Raw genomic sequence first — 13,398 nt, 5'->3', positions numbered from 1 at the left:
TCCGCTTTCACAATGCATAAAATGACCCTGTTCAAACCACTTAAATTTATTCCATGTGGTCTTAACTCGACAGTAGTAGTCAAAAAGCTCCAAAATCTCCAAAATAAAAACTATAAGCTTATCACCAGAGGGATACGTTTTTCAAATGTATGTCTCAAAACTATTGAGCTACATCATGAAAGGAGTAACGTAACTAACATTCTTCAAGTACTATAAATACAAAAGTACATTATTAAAATCAGTGTTCAAATATAAAATTAAATAGCTATGGTGACTTACTTTTGAAAGGCAATACAGAGGATTAGCTTTTAATTGAAGAAGTCCTAAGAAAACCAGGACTTAAGTACTATATCTAACAATTCTAGTTGTATCATCACGGGCAATTCACTAAATTTTGTAGCGTCCTAAGCAACCCCTAAAACTGCCATTTCCCATCTAATAAATGATCAAAGATATAAATAGGACTTCAAATTTTCAGAGGGCTATCAATAGCCACATTAAAAAAATATTCAAAATCACTAATAACTAGAGAAATGTAAATTGAAACAACTCTAAGGTACCATCTCATACCTATCAGATTGCTTAAGATGACAAAAAGAAGGAAACTAATAGGAAAGAAAAAACAAAGGCCATGGGAATAAAGGCACACAAATGTATTGCTAGTAATGCTGTGAATTGATCCAATTATTCTGGAAAGCAATTTGGAACTCTACCCCCCAAAAAAGAACTAAATTGTGCATATCCTTTGACCCAGCAAAACTGCATCTAGAGTTATACCCCAAAGAGACCAAGAAAGAAAAAGACTCATAAGTACAAATATATTTAGAGCAGTTGTTTTTGTGATAGCAAAGAACTTGAAAATGAAAGGGATACCTATAAGTAGGGCATGGCTATACAATAGGAAGGCAATGGAATATCGCTGTGTTTTGAGAAATGGAGAGAATGGTTCCCAAAAACCTGGAAGACTTGTATGAATATATGTTAAGTGAAGTAAAAAAATTAGGAGAATTTCTACACTAACAGCAAATTTTTAAAAGATTATCAACCCTGAAAGACTGAGTAATTCATCAACATAGTCAACAATCTCAATTGCAGAAGAGTTAGGATGAAACATCTCTTCCCTTTCAGATAGAGAGCTGGCAAAACTGAAGTACAATCTGAAGCACATCTTTTGTTCTTTCTTCCTGAGATGGACTAATATGGAAACTTGTGTCATATGACTATATATATATATATATATATATATATATATATATATATGTAATGGGTTTTGTTTTCCTTGCTTTCTCAATAGGTGGAGAAGTAGGAGAGAGCAAGAAAATTTGGAACTGAAAACAAAATTGAATTAAAAAAAAAAAAAAAAAAAAAAGACTTGAGTTACAGACTCACTGCCAATCCACACAATTGCAAGTTGGTTCTATGACACCTATTTAATGTTCATCATGAAGTCACAGATTTGTTCACCCAAGAAAGATTGCTTAAACATAGTTTATATAGTAATATACAGGTGATATTTTGCCTCATTTTGTTGGAGCCCAGCCCCTCTTTATGTTTTGTCTTCCCCCATTAGAATGTAAGTTTCCTGGGGGCAAGGAACTGTTTGTTCTCTATTTGTATTCCCAGTGTTTAGCACAGTGCCTGCCATATAGTGCTTAATAAAATTTTTATATAGCTACAATAATAACAATCTGCTCAAAGCCCTTGGGAACAGGGGAATATGAAGGAAAGAAATAGCAAAGTAAGGGAGTTTCATCCAAGGTGATAAGGAATAAGGATTTTGTGTGTTCTGAGATTGTTATGGTAGTTGTAAAGGCATAACTGGAAGACTGAAACACTAAACAATTTGGCTGTGGTGATACAATTAATCAGGTTAGTACTCCAAATAGCATGATCAAACTGCTCTTATAAATACAAAAAATAGATGGGTGACACAAAATTGCAAGATGGTCTTACTCGAAACTATTATGTTGATCAAGTTTGACACTGAAAATAGCAGATGAGATTGTGCTCCTTCCTTTCAAGGTGCCACAAGAAGGCAAGACAAATCATAAAACACCAATACCAAACCTGCTGAAATTACTTTGGTGCAAATATCATTGACCTAAAACTAAGCTAACTAAAATGAATGTAAAATTAAATATATGAATGTTTTTATATGATTAAACACTACAACATAAAAAAACTGGAAATAGATCTTATCAGTTTAGTTATAACCAAAAGCTTCATTCTGTTTTGTTTTTTTTGTCAGCTGCCCTATCTGTAATATATTGTATAAGGAAGAAATAACTTCATTCCAAAATCCAGATTGGATTATGAAAACAAATCTAGGTGTTATTTAAAAAAAAAAAAAAAAAAGGTATTATTAAAAAAAAAAAAAAGTTTTACAATCTGAAAGCACTGAAAAATGTACACTTAACACAAAGTATAAGTGTTACCTAAATAATCCTGTTAGATAATGCTCATGTTTCTAATAATTTTGAAGACAGAACATAAAATGGAATTTCAAAAAAAAGCATTTTCTGAGTCATCATATTCCAACAAATAAAGCAATATGTCAAAACAGAGTAATTCAAAGAATTTAGATCTGCCTTGATGAACCATTCTCCCAAACATAAATGATGTATGAAAAAAGTTTCAGAAGCTGCCCACAATTTTATATGCTAACACAGTGATGAAGAGATGCTGCATCATAACAGTAAGGTGGAACTTTCTAGGAAGAGTCCTAAGAACTGAAGTCAAATCCCATCATGGCAAAAGAAGTTTGAAAAGTCTCTAAAGATCAGCAGAAATATAGTGGGAGAGTTCACTAATATCCAATCAATATAAGTAGTAGAAAACACATTGCTCAATTAAAGAGCACCAGAAAAAAACTTTCAGAAGGGAATCCAGAAAGCCAAAGCATAGTAGAAAATGCCTTTACTTAAGGCAAAGCTAAATTAAGGTAAAACTAATACAAGATGTCAAAGCAAGGCAAAAGAAACAATTTAACATCAATTTTTTTATTTACTATATATTTTTTAATAATATTATCCCTTGTATTCATTTTTCCAAATTATCCCCCCCCCTCTACTCCTTCCCCCCATGACAGGCAATCCCATACATTTTACATGTTTAACATCAATTTTTTAAAAAATCATAGTTTGAAAGGCAATACATTATTAAAAAATAAAAAGGCCAGAACCCCTGAAGATATCAAAAAATTCTGGTCCACAGGGCTGCAAAAAGTCAACAAAAACATAGATAAGTCAAACCTGAAAAAGATTTTTCCATCAATCTAATGAATGACGAAGAGTTATGTCAAATGAGGGGGCGGAAATTCTAGTTTCTTTGTAAAACTAAAAAACACTGCAGGTGATTAAGTTCCATCATTTTAAATGCTCCATATTGATTCATGAATCACTAGCTCGCTAGAACAATAGACATTACATATTTATTACTCAAAGATAAAAACTCCTCCAAAACATTGGAAAGTTATGAATTTGTGGATATGTAGCATTTACATCTTGTGTATCTCTAAAATCTATAAGCAGTTTTAAGAACATAATATACTAACCAAAAAACAAAAGGGATGCCTCAGAGAGAAAGCAACTATATATTGATTGTCTTAACATTTACACTGTTTTTATTAATCACTGTAATATTTCTCATTCTAATCATACTTGCTGTCCACATGGAAAAATCACTTTATATTTAAAATAACCTACCAACAAAATGTCACCAGCCACTGATTCAGAACATGCCATCTTTCACATTTAAGTTTGCTATTCTTCTGCTTACACTTAAATGGTTACACTCTAATCAATCCTGAGCAGAAGAGCCTAGCATGGCTTTCAAGCCAAAGAAGCAGCCATATCAAAACACACAAAGGTGACATCAAATTATATATTTCAATTAAAAATCACATTAAAGTTTACTTCATCTTATGAAAAATTTTTATCAGTCATATAAAAATAACATCTGGACTCATAAAGTTCTTAATGTGTTCCAAGAAGAATAGATAACTGAAAGCTGTGAGCTTGAAAGCTGAGGTCAAACTGAATCAATGGAAATAACTTTAAAATGCCTAAGTCTTTTCTAAGCAGAAGACATGGAACCTAAAAGGATCATATCAAGGAAGAAACTTGGGCAGTACATGTTAAAAGGCTAACTTCAAAATGTAATGGGAAGAAAAAATTTAACACCTATGTAATTGCCAGTCTTATCATATCCTTTTTATTATGGTAAAAAGAGATGACAATGAATCTAAAGTGCATTCAAATAAAATTCTGAACAATGTTAATAAAACACAGGGCTCAGAAAGAGATTAAAAGACTTCCTCAGAGCACATCACAAGCAAGTTAAATATTTTGGAACAAACACAGCTTACTTTACAAAGCCAAGTTAAAAGTTAACAACAAGAATGTATAAGACAACTGGACTTAAATGTGAAAGAAAGTTGTAGATTATTATAGAGTTTAAGAAACCACAAAGATCCAAGCATGAAATCAAAACATCCAAATGAACTCTGCCAAATATATGTCAATTAAAAAAAAGTCTAACAAATAGCAGTCATGCAGATTTGTTTAAACAAATAGTTTCTGATAGCAATTAAAGATCAAGCTATTACTGCCAAATATTACAGAAAAGTTCTCCATAACGAATCAAAACTTACTGAATGATTCTGAATGTACAAAAAAATATGGTATCTACCAAACATAATTAGGTGGACAGAATTTTAACTAACAGATAACAAATCCTAGTACTAAAATTAGAAACTTTAAAATATGATTGAAAACTCAGAAAATAATGGGACCAAAGCATCTTTACAAGCTTAATCTGTCCACAACTGGGCTGGACATATCACTGATCCACAAAAATTTAAAAAAGACATTTTGAAGTAGATGTCACCATACAGGATATTCAATCTTCAAACTCTATGGAGTCAAAAACTTTCAAACTATAGAGATTTAGAGGGGTTAATTAAATCACATAAGGAAAAAAAAAATGAGATATTTCTCATCCTATTTACTTGGCACTTATATTCCTTTTCAGCAAGGAGACAGAAGCTTATATCCCCAATTCAATTACCAAAAAAAAATAAAAAAAAATAAAATAAAATCATTTTTGTTACTTTCAGAACATTACCTAATCTCTTCTGATTTCCAAAAATAGTTCTATTATTATCCACATTTTACAGATGAAGAAACTAAGGCAGTTACAAGGCTAAGTGACTTACTCAATGTCACACAGTTATTTCACATCTGAGTCAAAATTCAATTAAGTTTTCCTGACTACAAGTCTAATCTTCTACTGATTTTTTTTTTTTAAATACTGTATTGGTAAGTTTAAAAAAAAAAAAAAGTATTGGACAGTACCCATAGATCATGACAACCTATGCTAAAATATCCATTCCAATATCAATGAATAACTAATAATAGCTAGCTATTTATGTTCTTATCAACATTTTTAAAATTGCTAATATAATTAGAAATACAAAAAGGCCAATTTAATGGCCCTATTTTTCCATTTAATCCTTTGGTCATAAAAAACAAAATATTCAATATCCCTAGAATAAATACTTTCTGGACTATTAAATTTGCATTTAAGACAGAATGAAAATATAATTTTGAAAGAAATCCAGATGATAATCCTAAATCTTTAATACTGGCAGTTAGTATTTATCAGCATTAGTCTAACAAACTGTTTAAAGGTTATTACATAGGTATAATTAAGAACTACTATGGCCCCTAGAAATAAACTGTGCTTGTTTCATTCACATTCCAAATAAAATATTAGTTAAAATAAAAACACTCCTTGTTTAGTCTTAAACTGTTCTGTTTCAAAGTAGGACTAACATTTAAATATCAGACTAATTTAATATTTTTAGAATCTATCTTTCCTCACAAAAAAGAAATCTATATTACCAAAAAAAATTGTAAATATTTACAAATTTTTTTCACACTTTTATTATTCAGCACTGAGCAGTTACCTTATACTAAGAAGATACAGAATCTCTGGACTACCCCTGTGAACATGCAGTCCAAGGGCTATGTGTTTGACACCTCTGTATTAGACAACAGAAATTATGAAAAACATAGCAGACACAAACAAAATGAATATTCAGCTACCTAACAGCACAACAATTTCGAAGTGATAACACTCATATTGCATAAAAATCAAGGTGAGGGAAAAAACAGCAATTACTTATGAAGTTTTGACTAACCAATCAACATAATTCACAATTGGGAGGGAGAGAGGAATAACGGTAAATGGGTCCCAGTAAAAACTAGAAAGGAAGGATCTCAAATCTAGTCCATATACCTAGTAAAAACCAATCAATCAACAAGCATTTCCTTATCTTTACTGTATATCTTGCCTAAGGAAGCAAAACATCAGTATTTACAAGCTGCAAATTAGTTTTTATGAGATAATAAAGCCAAACCTTGATTTTCTGTTATGAAGGCAAAAAGCCTGTGATATTTAAATCCAAATGCAATTAAAAAGAATCTTGTGTTATTAATTCAAACACCTGAAATTCCAACTTTTCATTAGCTATACTACAAATAGCATCGGTTAGGGAATGGAATTTCTTATCTCTTCCTTTGTTCTAGTCCCTTTTTTTTTCTTCTCCTAGGAATACTAAATAGCAGTTAAAAAGGAAAAGCACTGGAAAAGCAGAAGTGACAAATAGGCCATAAATTGAATAAAGTAGCTCTAGAAGAATGAACTTTGGTAACAACAGGTGGTAATAAGAGAGACATGTGGAGATTATTCTTTCAAAAAAATGAGTTTATACAGACAAAGTATGACTATAAAGTGATGAGACTGGTCCTTTCACAAGCATGAGAATTTACACATCCAAGAGAGTTCTTTGTCAAAAGAGTCATTTTATAAAGCTGTATATTCCAATAATGCTATACTGTTTCTCAATGTACTTCTGGAACTCTTCTTTTGAAATTACCTTCAAGAGGTTATGGAATATTATTGCTCTGTAAGAAATGACCAGCAGGAGGAATACAGAGAGGCCTGGAGAGACTTAAACCAACTGATGCTGAGTGAAATGAGCAGAACCAGAAGATCACTGTACACTTCAACAACAATACTGCATGAGGATGTATTCTGATGGAAGTGGAAATCTTCAACATAAAGAAGATCCAACTCACTTCCAGTTGATCAACGATGGACAGAGGTAGCTACACCCAGAGAAGAAACACTGGGAAGTGAATGTAAATTGTTAGCACTAATATTTGTCTGCCCAGGTTGCATGTACCTTCGGATTCTAATGTTTATTGTGCAACAAGAAAATGATATTTACACACATGTATTGTACCTAGACTATATTGTAACACATGTAAAATGTATGGGATTGCCTGTCATCGGGGGGAGGGAATAGAGGGAGGGGGGGATAATTTGGAAAAATGAATACAAGGGATAATATTATAAAATATATATATATAAAATAAAAAATTTAAAAAAAAAAAGAAAGAAAGAAATTACCTTCAAGGGCTAGTTTCCTAAAAAAAAAAAAAAAAAAAAAAAAAAAATCTCCTGAACCATAATTTCATCTTATTTTAACTAAAAGATTCTTTAGATGTTTCCAAAAATCAAAAATTTGGTACCATCAAAATGTACTATGTTACATGTAAGGCTCTGAAGACAATGACAGATAATAAAGACATTTAAAAACCTGTCATATTAAAGCGTCAACCTCATACATGTTTAATTCCCTCTTAAAAGCCTTTCTAACTCATTTGAGACAAAAAAGTGAGACTTTCTTCAAACCCAAGGCCTAGAATAGTCTAGCTCCTCTTCCCCAATTTCTGACCTCTCTAGTGTCCTTTAAGTCCCAAATAAATCCTACCTTCCCCAATTCTTAATTCCAGTATCTTTTCTCTGTAATCATTTCTTATTATCCTGCACATATAGTTTGTTTTGTATATTTGTTTGCATGCTGTCTCTCCCACTGGGTTATAAACTCCTTGACTGTCTATTGCCTGTTTTTAAACACAGTGTTCAGCATAATCCCCATCCCATTTACCACCCAGGCCCACCTAGGAGATCTTAAAAACTGTTTATTGATTGAATGCCTGATTGCCTTTAAAGATCATATAGAAAACTATATCTGCAAGGAATATCAATTTGATATTGATTATATCAAAGCTAAATTGATTATATTTAGCTCAGACTAAGTACTATATATTCGATCAGAGAAAAATGTTCAGAAGTTTTTATTCAAGGAGGTGGCGAGTCCTGAGTGAAATCTTGAGAATTGATTCAACATTTACTAAGCTACTACTATGTAAGGTACTTTATTGGTCACTAAGAATAAAAAGAGAAAAACTGTCTCTGTTTCATGGATGTTAATTCTCTTGGAATGACATAAACGACATTTACGTACACAAGTAAATAAATACAAATTCATTTAAAGAGGGAGAGAACAGCAACAACAGAGGCTTCATGGAAGGGCTGGCAGAGGAAATACCACCTGAGCAATTCCAGGAAGAGTACAATTCAAAGAAGCAGAGTAGCGGACAAAGGTTCAATGCATAAAGGACAGGGGCTGAAATGGAATGTTGAGGTCAGAGAACAACTAAACAGTCCAGTTTAGCTAGTCAATCAATCAAGAAACATTTTTCTTTAAATTCCTACTATGTGTTGAGCACTGGAAATACATACAAACCCAAAGAGAGTTCAGTCCCTTCCCTCAAGGAGCTTATAATCTAATGAGGGAAAACAATAGATAAAAGAAAGCAAGGGTAAGCAAGAAGAAAGTGGCTTGGAGGCATTGTAAAGAAGCCAAAAAAGTAAAAAAAAAAAAAAAAAAAAAAAAGTGCAGCCAAGGAAGAAATGAGATGTCAGACATTAGTCCTGTCCCCTCCTTAAATGGAAGAATTGAAGGGCTCCATTCTACAAATCGGGGGATAGAGGGGATACTAATAAAGTTTGAGCAACAAGGCTGCCTGGACTTTACAAGATGACATTCTTCAAACATGACTGTGCCAGGAGCAGACTAGCGAGTGAAGCCAGATCAGGAGGAGACACATGGCTAGTGATGCCCCTAAGGAGAATGAGAGCTGGACTGGGGAAGACCTTAAATGCAGGGCTGGGGCTAAGGGCTCCTGTGCAGGACAAGTCAGTCAGAGCTTCCCCTCACCCAGATCATTCCAGTGATACTGTGGAAGACTAAGTACAGCAGAGGAAACACTGGGAGGAGGACCTTGTGAGAAGGAATGAGGCAAGGAAGTGAAGTGGAGACCTAGCAAGGCAGAGTAGAGGTCAGAAGTGAAATGCTGAGTTCAACCTAGACAGACAGAGGAAGGAAGACATTAAATGGGAGAGAAAACAGAGTAGCTGAGCAGCCAGGTGGCACAACAGGTGAATGCCACCAGGCCTAGGGTCAGGCTGACTCAACTCTGGCCACAGACATCTAGTTTTTTCTTTCTTTCAAATGTTAGAATGACTATAATACAAGGATCAATGGAGAGGTATGTGGCAGGTGTGGGCAGACTGCCATCCTTAGAACGGAGCTCTGAAGCACAGGAATAAAAGATGCTACCAAGGATGACATAGCCAGAAGGCCAGTACTTCTTTTACATTAGAAGAAAGTGAAGAAGAAAAAAAAAAAAAAAAAAAAAAAAAAAAGAAGAAAGTGAAGAAAGCCATCAGCACTGCAGACAGACTCTTCATGGACAAACTTGAAAGAGGAAATGGAAAAAACAAAAACACAATAAAATATTGCCTGTAAGGGATAAGAAGACACAGACTGAACTGATGAAGGGAACTTCTCAATTGATCCTATATCCATTGACAATATGTGAATGTGGTAATACAGGAAATAAGCATTTTTGGAAAGTTCTACATAACAGTAGTTTGCAGTTTGTATGGATATAGCAATATATTTGAACAAATGGCTTTGGGAATATAAATGTGAACACAAATTTGGGGAATTTATTAATTCCTGAATGTACATACATTGTATATTTGTAATATCCCTGTAATAACATTTTTTAAGAAATAAATCCAGCCCCAAATTTGACACCAACCCAAACTCTACTGAAGCAATACATATAATAAAATTGCTTATTTCATTTTACTTTTCTATTTACCTCTTATAAATTATTACTTCAAAAATTTATCTTAAATTTATTTTTCCACATAGCAACTCCTTTATGTTGGTATAATCATCACTTTATCACCAATTCAATTGACCCAGAAAAACCATATTGCAAGTAAAAGTTAAAGCCAATAAAAGACACAGAGAATTTAGTATTCTCAGGGTTTAAAGTCATATCTAAATCTCAGTACTGAGTTTTTAATCTACTATTTCTATCTTTAGATTGTGAAATTCTTGACAGCGACTGTCCTCTGCCCCTTTTTGCATCCTCAACACTTAAAACAGTGCCTGGCATATAGTAAGCACTTATTTATTATCTACTGAATGATCTATAATTTAAAATACTGAAATCTTTGCAAGAAATCTAGAAAATTTCAAATTAAATAACATGTAGTTTTGTAACATCCAATGTGACAAAAACTTACTGGTACTGATGGTACCATTCTTTAAGTGATTCCAGTTCAAACCAGAGTTAGCTGTATCTTTCATCCCTATGACCAATAAATCAACAAGTCAGGAAATTGTAGGAGTTTGGAGGTCTAGTCCAATCCACCCATTTTTTTCATGAAGAAACTGGGACAGATGTTAAAAGAATTGCCTAAAGTCATGCTTCTGACTAGATTAAAAACCCAAATCTTGCAATCTAGCCTCACACAAATACAAACCTCACCTTTATTCTTCTTTCAAAAATATCTCTCCCTCATACTCATCCTATCATACTACTACCCTAATTTAGTCAGCAAATATTTACTGATTACCTACCATGGTTTAGATTTTCCACACTAAAGAATAACTCATGTCTGAATTATTGTAGTAGCCCTCCTCTCTGACCTCCTGCAGACAGTCTTTTCTAGTTGCAATATACCCTCCATACCAAAGTAATCTTCCTTAATACCACCCTTATCACATCACTCTTCTATTCAAAAGTCTCCAGTAGCTTCCCCAGAATCAACAAGATCAAACTCAGCATTCAAGTAATTGACTACCCTCCATGACTACCCACTCTCCCATTACTTGCCAACCCAAACAAGTCAGAATGGTTGTTCCCAACAAATGCTATGTTTTAGTCCTAAATCTAACACTTTGCTCATGTCTTTTTTCTTTGCTCACAACTGCAATGACCATCTCTGTCCTTTGTGGTTCAGTTTATGTCAAGTCAAACCTCTATAAAGCCGCAGTGGGTGAAAAGAGCACTAGTCAGGGAGTCAGGAGACCATTTTCCAATACCTACATAACCCTAGGCATATTGCTTAATCCTATGGGGTCTCAGTTTACCCCTTTATAAAGACTACCAGTGGTTCTCAAAGGGTGTACCTGGATATATACAACCTGAATTTCTCTGGGGTCTGCCACCTTACATGTTCACTCTGCCATGATTCCTCATGATGAAGAAAAATGCTGAGACAGTAAGGAAAAAAAAATCTGAAAACCACTAGACTATGAATCCTGTAAGATCCCTTCAATACAACTTGAGAATACTCCAAGCTTTTACAATTGCAACCTAGTCTAATTTAATGAAATGAGGGACACATTTTGCTATTTTATTATATGATATCTTAACATCTTTTGAATATTCTAGATGTGTAGGCCTTGATTTGTCAATGAGAAAAGGACCTTCTATTTCTTGGACATCACCACATAGACAGACTTAAAATTTAAATACTGAAAAGAGGCAAAGGTGAGCTATAAAAACAAAATTCTGATTATAACATAACCTCTATAAGATTAAGAAAGAAATTGTTTTTCATTGAAAATTGTAGTATTTGGAAATTAGTATGGCAGAAATTAGATATGGCTCCACACTTAACACCATATACCAAGATAAGATCAAAATGGGTCCATGATTTAGGCAAAAAGAATGAGATAATAAATAGATTAGAGAAACAGAGGATAGTCTACCTCTCAGACTTGTGGAGGAGGAAGGAATTTATGACCAGAGGAGAACTAGAGATCATTATTGGTCACAAAATAGAAGATTTTGATTACATCAAACTAAAAAGTTTCTGTACAAACAATACTAATGCAAACAAGATTAGAAGGGAAGTAACAAATTGGGAAAATATTTTTACAATTAAAGGTTCTGATAAAGGTCTCATTTCCAAAATATATAGAGAACTGACCCTAATTTATAAGAAATCAAACCATCCTCCAATTGACAAATGGTCAAAGGATATGAACAGACAATTCTCAGATGATGAAATTGAAACTATTTCCACTCATATGAAAGAGTGTTCCAAATCACTACTGATCAGAGAAATGCAAATTAAGACAACTCTGAGAAACCACTACACACCTGTCAGATTGGCTAAGATGACAGGAACAAATAATGATGAATGTTGGAGGGGATGTGGGAAAACTGGGACACTGATACATTGTTGGTGGAGTTGTGAAAGAATCCAGCCATTCTGGAGAGCAATCTGGAACTATGCCCCAAAAGTTATCAAAATGTGCATACCCTTTGATCCAGCATTGCTGCTATTGGGCTTATATCCCAAAGAAATACTGAGGAGGGGAAAGGGACCTGTATGTGCCAAAATGTTTGTGGCAGCTCTTTTTGTTGTAGCTAGAAACTGGAAGATAAATGGATGTCCATCAGTTGGAGAATGGTTGGGTAAATTGTGGTATATGAAGGTTATGGAATATTATTGCTCTGTAAGAAATGACCAGCAGGAGGAATACAGAGAGGCTTGGAGAGACATCAACTGATGCTGAGTGAAATGAACAGAACCAGAAGATCGCTGTACACTTCAATGCTGCATGAAGATGTATTCTGATGGAAGTGGAAATCTTCAACATAAAGAAGATCCAACTCACTTCCAGTTGATCAATGATGGACAGAAATAACTACACCCAGAGAAGGAACACTGGGAAGTGAATGTAAATTGTTAGCACTACTGTCTATCTACCCAGGTTACTTATACCTTCGGAATCTAATACTTAATGTGCAACAAGAAAATGGTATTTACACACATATATTGTATCTAGGTTATATTGTAACACATGTAAAATGTATGGGATTACCTGTCATCTAGGGGAGGGAGTGGGGGGGGGATAATTTGGAAAAATGAATACAAGAGATAATATTATAAAAAAAAATTACTCATGCATATATACTGTGGGGAAAAAATTCTAAATAAAAAAAATTAAAATTAAAAAAAAAAAAGAAAGAAAACTGTAGTATTAGCAACAAAAAAAGCAAGCAGTAAAGTGACTGAATTATTTCACACTTTATCTTGATAGAATACTTTCCCTTGGGTACTCCATAAACAAAAACTAATTAGTCAAAACCTAGTCCTTCATGAAGT

The 13,398-nt window shown here is 33.5% G+C and overlaps 1 protein-coding gene across 4 annotated transcripts in view; it reads right to left on the bottom strand.

Annotated features, from left to right (window-relative positions):
• Nucleotides 1-13,398, bottom strand: part of POU2F1 (POU class 2 homeobox 1) — a 232,011-nt gene that overhangs the window by 212,192 nt on the left and 6,421 nt on the right. The window lies entirely within an intron of this gene.

This window comes from Sminthopsis crassicaudata, chromosome 4 (assembly GCF_048593235.1).
Source record: "Sminthopsis crassicaudata isolate SCR6 chromosome 4, ASM4859323v1, whole genome shotgun sequence".
NCBI lineage: Eukaryota > Metazoa > Chordata > Mammalia > Dasyuromorphia > Dasyuridae > Sminthopsis > Sminthopsis crassicaudata.
Note: the sequence above shows the minus strand (reverse complement) of the source record. Positions and strands in the feature narration are given on the sequence as shown.